We start from the raw sequence: 9408 nt of genomic DNA on the forward strand, positions 1-9408 counted from the left end.
ATTGACTACTCTTATCAGAAATGAAATGGGTATTGATCTCTGAGGAGTAAATTCTGGAATTGTACCAGACTGATCTATCTTTCCTGGTGCTTAGATTGTAAGGAGCTAAATGCACCACCATATTAAAATGAAATGAATTATGCAGAACATTTGACAGGCAGCATGTGTAATTTCTTCTTGAAAAACTCTTCAAATCATTTAGTTCCATCTTTGATTATGTGGTAGTTATGCTGAAAATAAGTAACCCCTCAAATGTTTTAAAACACACATGCATATGGATTGCATCAAATTAATATCTTTACCTTTACAAAAATTATTCCAGTAGCAGACTTGCCACTAAAATATATTTAAGGCTGTTTCGGCACTTCCACTAAACTCTATTTTCAGAGGTTTATAATGTGGTCATAAAAATTCATTCCAAGCTAAAATTCGGCACCAAAGAAAATGTGCTTTATACTTTAGAGATAACCATTTCCTCTTCTTTCATTTCTCATGACTGATTTAAAAAAAAAAAAAAGTTTCCACTGAGTGTTTTCCAAAAGTTGAAACATTAGCCAAACTGGCAGGAATCAAAATCACAACTGACATGGTAGTCACTTTTTTTTTAATTTATTAGAAACATTCCCCTTCCTTCCCCTTCCCTTTCTCACCTTGCTTCCAAAACACACAGGTTGAAGAATTTTTCACATAAACCTGAATGTTTAAAGAGCATACATCCAAGACCACAAGGTACCATGCTTCAGAAGGTCAGTACGGGCAATGTCTAGCTCTAATGGGCATTGCAAGGACAAAGGTGCTTTTACAAAGACTCGATCTAAATCTTGTTAACATCCAGCCTCTACTTTATATGAAGCAAAGGAATACATGAAGGGTCATGGTTGGAAAATCATAAACATTTCTTATTCAAAGAAGAATGAAACATTTTCTCAGGCCGTGACAGCTCCTGCATTGAAGCATGATTAGAATCTTAAAATCCATGAAGTGAAGACAGGTGCCAGCTTGAGAGGGAATGCCTGCCTAAGTCCAAACCATTTCTGGAACTAGAGTCTGATGGTCCAGCTCTTTCTCTAAAAGGTCACCTGGTCCATTTGAGCCTAACACTAAAATTAAAGGTCTGACTCTGATTTCCTCTCTGTCTTGCCACTGGATTACTTCTCCTCTTGAAGCAATAAGAATTTTGTCCTCCTTTTGTTCATTTTTAATGGCCAAACCCTTCCCACCTGCAGTCCTCATGAGGATCTCTCTGAGCCTATTTGGGAAATATAGTTACAGTATTTTTACGCTTGGTAATAATGTTATATCAATCAAATTGTGTGATTCTTAAAAACTGCTTTCACAGTATTATCTCACGTCATCCTTATAAAACCACTATGAGGATGACTTTCCCAGGCTGTGTATCTAGAGTCAGAGATGAAGCTTTTAGTGATAGAAGGAGAAATGTAGCTGTGGCTTCTGCCAAGGCTAGAGAACTTAAGTGAAAACAAGTCCACTCCCGCTTTACTCTGCTGGAGGAAGACTGGACAGCCAATGGTTTCATCTGATCTCAATCTCCAAACATCCAGCAATGTACCTGTGCTGATAACATGTTCTACCTCATCTGCCCAAGCTAGAAGCTGACCCATGGAAGTAAAAGGCTTGATAAAATGGACCCACAGATGGAGCAGGGAAGCAAAAAATACAGTCATGGACTCAGTATTTTTGCTCAGTGCACACTATGCCCAGGTAAGATTGATAAGTGGAGGTTCAATGTATGCAAAAGGAAGCAATCTTGAAGTATTTATTGACAAAATTTAGATCACATGTTATTTTTACATCATTATCATATTTAACTCATATTTGAAACAGCTAGAGGAATCATGTTCCCTGACCTCAGACTATACGAAAAAGCTAAAATCAAGATAGTGTTGTACTGGCACAAAAACAAAAAGATCAATGGAACACAATAGAGAAACCAGAAATAAACTCCCAAAATTATGGTTAATTAAACTACAATAGAAGAGGCAAGAATACACAATAGAGAAAAGATAGTCTCTTTAATAAGTGATACTGGGAAAACTGGTGAGTTACTTATAAAAATTAGAATATTTTCTCATGTCATATAAAAAATAAAACTCAAAATGGATTAAGAACCTAAATATACGAGTGGAAAGATATATATATACACACATAAATAAATATATATGTATGTATTTTTTCTTTTTAGGGCCATGCCTGCAGCATGCCTCCAGTCTAGGGGTCGAATTGGAGCTATAGCTGCTGCCCTACTCCACAGCCACAGCAATGCTGGATTCAAGCCTCATCTGTGACCTATGCCCTAGCTTGTGGTAACACCAGATCCTTCACCCACTGAATGAGCCCAGGGATCAAATCTGCATCCTCATAGACCTTATGTCTAGTTCTTAACCCAATGAGCCACAATGAGGACTCCAGCAATATTCTTTTCAATCTGTCTCCTAAGGCACAGGAAACAGAAGCAAAATAATCAAATGGGATCTAATTAATCTTAAAAACTTTTGCAGACCAAAGGAAACAGTCAGCAAAATATAAAGATAACCTACTAAATTGAGGAAATACTTGTAAATTATATGACCAACAAGAGATTAATACCCAAAATATCATGCACAGCTCATACAACTCAGTATCCAAAAACAAACAACCCAATTAAAAAATGGGCAGAACCCCCGAATAGACATTTTTTAAAAGAAGACATACAAATGACTAACAGGTGCATGAAAAGATGCTCAACATCATAAATCATCGGTGAAATGCAATTCAAAACCACAATGAGATATCACCTCACATCTGTCGGAATGGCTATAATCAAAAGGCTGCAAATAGGAAACGACAGTGAGAATGTGGAGAACAAGGGAAACCTGGTACAGTGCTGATGGGATTATAAACTGGAATGGTGACTATAGAAAATAGTATGGAAGCTGGTCCAAAACTAAAAATAACTACCATATGATCCAGTAGCACCACTCCTGGAAATATATCTGGAGACAATGAAGACATTAATTCAAAAAGATAAGTGCATCTCACTGTTCATAGCTGCATTATTTACAATAGCCAAGTTATGAAAGCTACTCAACAGATGAATGGATGGAGGAGACCTTGTATTTACACACAACAGACTATTATTGATCCACAATTAAGACTGAAATTTTGGGGAGTTCCCATCATGGCTCTGTGTTTAACGAATCCGACTAGGAACCATGAGGTTGCGGGTTTGATTCCTGGCCTCGTACAGTGGGTTAGGATCCGGCATTGCCATGAGCTGTGGGGTAGGTTGCAGACGTGGCTCGGATCTGGCATTGCTGTGCCTCTGGCATAGGCCGGCGGCTACAGCTCCGATTAGACCCCTAGCTTGGGAACTTCCATGTGCCGTGGGAGTGGCCCCAGCAAAGACAAAAAAAAAAAAGCTGAAATTTTGCTATTTGCAGCAACATGGATGGAACTAGGGTGTATTATGTTGACTGGAACAAGTTAGAAAGAGAAAGATAACTATTTGTTATTAATTATGTGTAGAATCTAAAAATGTAAGAGTAATGAGTTTTACAAAACAGAAGTAGACCCGCAGAGATAGAAAACAAACTTGTGGTTACTGGTGAGGAGACAGAGGGGGCAATAAGCAAGATGGCAGTATGGGATTAAAGAGGACAAACTCCTAGGTATAAAATAGGCTACAAGAAGGAGTTCCCTTGTGGTGCAGTGGGTTAAGGATCTGGTATTGTCACTGCAGTGACTTGGGTTACTGCTGTGGTGCCGGTTTGATCCCTGGCACAGGAACTTCCACATGCTGCAGATGCAGACAAAGAAAAAGTTATAAGGATATATTGTATAGCACAGAAAATATAGCTGATATTTATATAATACATTTAAATAGAGTATAACCTGTAAAAATATTGATACACTATGGTGTATCCCTGAAACCAATACAATATTAATATAATAGTAGTATAATAATACACTTAAGAAAATAATATTTATAAAATCAACAAAGGTCCAGGTGGAACTCAACAAGGCCTATGTGTGTTTATCTTCTTACCACTAATTAAAATCTGACTTCAAAGGGCAGATTTCTTGGGCAGCCATCTCAGGTTTCTAACCAGTTTGGAAACCCTGATAATTTCTGTCTCATTGTTGGTGTTTCTGCTTGTTGCCAGTTAACGTCCTGCTCAAGGGGAATAAACAGACTCGAAAATTTTCTCTTCTTTGTTGAAACTGGTGAGAAAACACATCCAAAAAGAAAAATAAAGAACAGATGCATCTGCTTTTATTACTGCTTAATGTTTTTCTTCCCTTAAGATGCCCATTTTTATGTAAACAACTTTGCTTTTCAGTTACCTTTATTCTAGACAACGACGCTATCACTTTTCAAATGTCTTTTCTTCTTTCTTTAGGCAGCAAACTACTGGGTGCCACCTTTAGCCATGTACCAGATGAGAATATTAATTTAAGTAGTGACAGGGAATTGATTTATATAATCTCTGCAGAGTGGGAAACAGAGACGAAAACCCCTGCTGCACTGCAGATTTTATGGAATGTGACAATATTTGTTCAATTTTATATTGTCCTGGTGTTATCCTTGTTTATTATTGCTGGGTCACTGTTCAAGGAATATCCTTTTTTCCCTATCCCAAAAAAAGAATATGAAATGTTTCCAACCATACATCTTACCAATTAAAATATAAGGACGCTTTCAGTTCTTTTCTATTGAATAATGCTCACTTTTATCATATTGAATTGCTTGCCTGATAAGTTTTCCTTTTGGGTATTAATGACAGTACTATAGGTCAAAGGTTAATTTTTCAGTAGTTTTTCTGCTCTGTTCAGACTACTGATTTTTCCCAGTAAGTCCTGTAAGTTGTAGAGAGATTTTGGACAAATCACCAAGCAAATGTACAAGAAACATTTGTTGACTATATTAAAAATGATTGTGTAACCATTCTGATTTTCCATTAGATAACTTCATAGTTTCTACAACTTAACTACTGAAACAATATGTTGAATATAAAGCCACATAGTAAAGGCTAAACTCCTGGGCATGGAATATTCATAGCTCCCAGGATCTGCCTCTGTCGACCTGGTCAACTGTGTATTCCACTGCCAGCCCACTTGAAGGCTAAGCTTCATCCAATCAAAATTGGTTTATTCAATACTTTTATATTGCTGTATTCTTCTCTGTATCAGCTCCTGCTTTTGACTTCTGTAACTGAAATGCTGTCATTTTCTCAATCCATTTGGAAGATGCCTATTTCTCTTTCAAATCCTGACTTCTGCTCCGTAGTACCCCCTTCACCTCTCTTGAGTCCTTGCTAGGATGTGGTGAAGTCATTTGTTTGTCTGTCCACTAGAGGGCATTTGTTTGTCTACTTTCCATTGGGTATTCCCTGGGACAACCACAACCTTACACACAAATGGCAATTACTCAAGTGCTAGGTAAATGCAAGTTGTATAAATGACTAAAAACAGCAATGTACATGTGGATTCTTCATTATCTATCATGCTTTGAGTACTGCCAACATATATTACTACAGAATGGATGTTGGTCCAGTCTGAATTTACCAAATGATTAAAGTTTTGTTCTGCTGTTTTTTTGTTTGTTTGTTTTTTAGCTCTATCATAATGATTTCCAAAACAAACTATGATTCTCATGAATTGTATAGCTATATGGGTAATATAAAAGGCACCAGCCGAGACATCGGGAAGTAAGTTCTGGTTCCAGATCTGCCACTGCCCAGATCAGTTCTGAGCAGGCATCTTGATTTCTCTGGACTTATTTTCACTACCAGTTAAACGAGGAAATCTGCACAAGATACAAACTCTGAAACCCTGTTCCTTTGACATGGGGCACATCTGCCATGGGAAGGCTTCCATTGGTCCCAGGCGTCATATTTTCTGCCTCTTCAAACCTAAATGAATACCTATTACATTCCAGACACTGTAACAGAGATCAGATCTATAAGACATGAGGGAGGAAGGGCAGTAGGGCTGCCTCATTTGTAACCTCATAACTTGAGTAAATGCAACTATTGCTGTTGCTGGATGAGACAATGGAATCAAAGTAGTTGTGTAATTTCCTCCATCTCATGTATGTGATAAGTAAAAGAGCTTGGACTTGTAATTTACACCTTTGGAATCATATGCTCTCCCAGTCTAACTAAACTGCTTCAATTTTACCACAGAGAGTTTATTGAGAAAAGAAAAAAAAAAGATACCAAGAAACAATGATGCTATGCACTAGAAATAGAAATATTTCCATTATATAAAATATATGAGTGAATGAAGTTGTTGTAAGACAATAAATTTCTACTTTTTTTTCCCATTACTTATCCATTTTTGTAATAAATTTTACTTTCTATTTTTTTCCAGTATAAAAGTATGTTGAGTTCCCTTGTGGTACAGCAGGTTAAGGATCTTGAATTGTAACTGCAGTGGCTTGGGTAACTGCTGTGGCCTGGCTTCTATCCCTGGGTCAGAACTTCTACATGCCTTAGGCATGGCCCAAAAAAAGGGCCATTTTTTAACAAAAATGAAAAAAATGCATGAATGAATGAATGAAGGGTTAAAAAATGAAAGAATGAATGAATGTGTAACTGAATGGAGGGTGTTGGTTATTCATTTTCACCATATGAAAGAAGGAATGAATGAATGTGTGACTGAATGGAGGGTGTGGGTTATTCCTTTTTAACATATGTAGCATTATATACTTGAACTCCTTCTACATTTATAATCATTTTCAGAAATTAGAGCCTGAAGTTCCAGTGTGATTGCACCCACATACACAGAACGAAAAACTCAGACCAGTATTGGATTATATACTAAACAATGTATGTTTGGGGAAGGAGGAACACACATTGGCTTACATTATTTAAGCTAAAACATTCCCTCAACATTTCAACTCATTTTCTATGTATAAATACAGCTTATGTGTTTTAGCCACTGATATGCTCTGGCTATGAACTCGAAATAATGTAAGTAAAAAATATCACTTACAAGATTGAAAAGAAATGTGTTCTTCCTGACTGTGTAGTCTGTAGCAAACCACAGAAATAAGTTGGAAAGGAATTGTGCAGTTCAAAGGGCAGGAAAATAAATGGTCAGGGGAGGTTTTTTTTATTTTGTTTTGTAAAGGAATTCAAACTCCAATCAAAAAAAAAAAAAAAAACGCCTAGATTTTTGAAAGTTTTTCCTATGCCAAGGAGAACCTAATATATCACCATAACTATGAACAGAGAGCAGGAGAAAAGAGAAGGGGTCACGGCTATTTATCAGCCTTTAAGCAAACACATCTACATTACTACAGGTAGTGCAGTACATTACATTAAGCACCTAACATTAAGTCATGGGCTTACTGAAGTGCTGCTGTCCGCTGCTTAAAATGAAAACTGAAGATTTATATTATACCCACTTCTTATCCTGCCACCTACCTATCTTCAAGTTTTCAGCCTGGACAAGAGAAAAATCATTTTATTTTTGCAGCTACGAAGAGGGATAATCTTTCACTTTAAATTTTCTTGAGACTGAAAAATTTTTATGGGGTGGGTAAAAACCTTAAGCTCTTTGACCTGTTCAGAACTGGATCCCATTGTTCCAACCAAACCATAAATAAATCTCTATCTATACGTATAATCATAACAAATCCTATGTGCATTACAGGGTTATTCTCAGACTCATTTGGTTAAAATGGCTCAATATATATATCTGGTACAGATCTTATGAGATAATCTTTATTAGTAATGACAACTATTAGATAGTAATCAGCTAATTAGAAAATAGAACTTTGAGGTTATTGATGGAAATGTGAATAATATTTATGTCAGTCCCAGGAAGATGAAATTACAAATAACTTTATTGTTTGTTTCAGGAATTTTCAGAAAATCCATTTACCTAAGCTATTCAACTGGGCCTCATCAGGGTAATAGTCCCTTGGCAGAACAACAGATTGCTCAGCTGGGCTTATCAAACAGTTATTTAATTTTCAATGTTTATTTTAAAACTCTCTCCCAGCTGTGTCCACCACTTCTAAATTATTACATTTTAAAATGCGCACAATTCCAATCAGGGCCTGTCCATTCCACCTCATGTGGAAACACCTGCCGTAACCTACCTATGAACATGACACATGCATCACCAGTGATACCTCCTGCATTGGAGCCATTACCAAGATTTCCCAGAGAATTGCTCTCTCTGGTGTGAACAACATCTTATTGGTGACCTGTTTGAGGACCTAACATAATACAGTCTGTTAATTATAAAGGGAAGCTATATATTCTACTCTTCTAAGGGTTTAATGTAAAATTAAGACAAAGGAATCATAATCCCATACTTCTTCTGACAGTTCCCAACTAAGTTTCATTTCAAATGACAGCTGGATTTAGAGGAATCTAGTCTTGCCTTCTGATTTAATGGTTTCCTTTCTCAACACACTATGGTTAACTTAATCAACTCATTTATGCTTGATTAAAATCCAGTCAGTTAATTAATATGGACAAGTTGGTTGAAGTCTACAGAAACAGCCAATACATTTTTCAATCTAGTATTAATTCACAGATTTCATTAGGGGAGAATAAATATATCTGAAAGAAAATTACTGAACTGAGAGTTTTGTTTTGTTTTGGCTTTTTAGGGCCACATCCACAGCATATGGCATATGAAAGGTCCCAAGCTAGGGGTTGAACTGGAGCTGCAGCTGTCTGACTACACCACAGCCACAGCAATGCTAGATGTGAGCCCTATCTGTGACCTATATCACAGCTCAGAGCAACACAGGATTCTTAACCCACTGAGCAAGGCCACGGATCGAACCCACATCTTTATGGATACAAGTCAGTTTCATTACCACTGAGCCACAATGGGAACTCCTGGAGTGAAAGTTTTAACACTGAATTTAGCTAAGAATTTCTTTTACTATCATTTGTTTTTGGTGGAATTTGAAAAATATTTTCAAATTAAGCGGTTAAATTAAAAGATAACTATCATCATTATGTATGCTTTTTTAAAAGTTACTATGACCTTAAATTATGATCCTAAAGATTATCCCAATCTGTTTATCCATAATTAGAGGTAGAAAAATCTGTGATTTTTTTTTTTAATTCTTTTTCCCAAAGGTCCTGTTCAAAACTCAGTTTTGGTGTGGTGTGGGAATATCACTGTCTTTTATGTTTCACTTTTCCAAATGAATTCCTATTAGTTGTTTATTCTATGAAAAGAAAATCACAGAAGGGAGTTGACAGATGGCCAGTGGAATTAAAAGGATTTTCAAATGTAATATATTGCAAAAGATGCAATAATTAAACATGCAAAGGAAAGGGATAAACTAATATGATTGACAAAATATTCCTGATGTTTTAAAACATTTTCCCCACAGTATTATAAGCTCATCTACAATATTTCGTCTGACTCCAG

This window comes from Phacochoerus africanus, chromosome 4, assembly GCF_016906955.1.
Source record: "Phacochoerus africanus isolate WHEZ1 chromosome 4, ROS_Pafr_v1, whole genome shotgun sequence".
Lineage (NCBI taxonomy): Eukaryota > Metazoa > Chordata > Mammalia > Artiodactyla > Suidae > Phacochoerus > Phacochoerus africanus.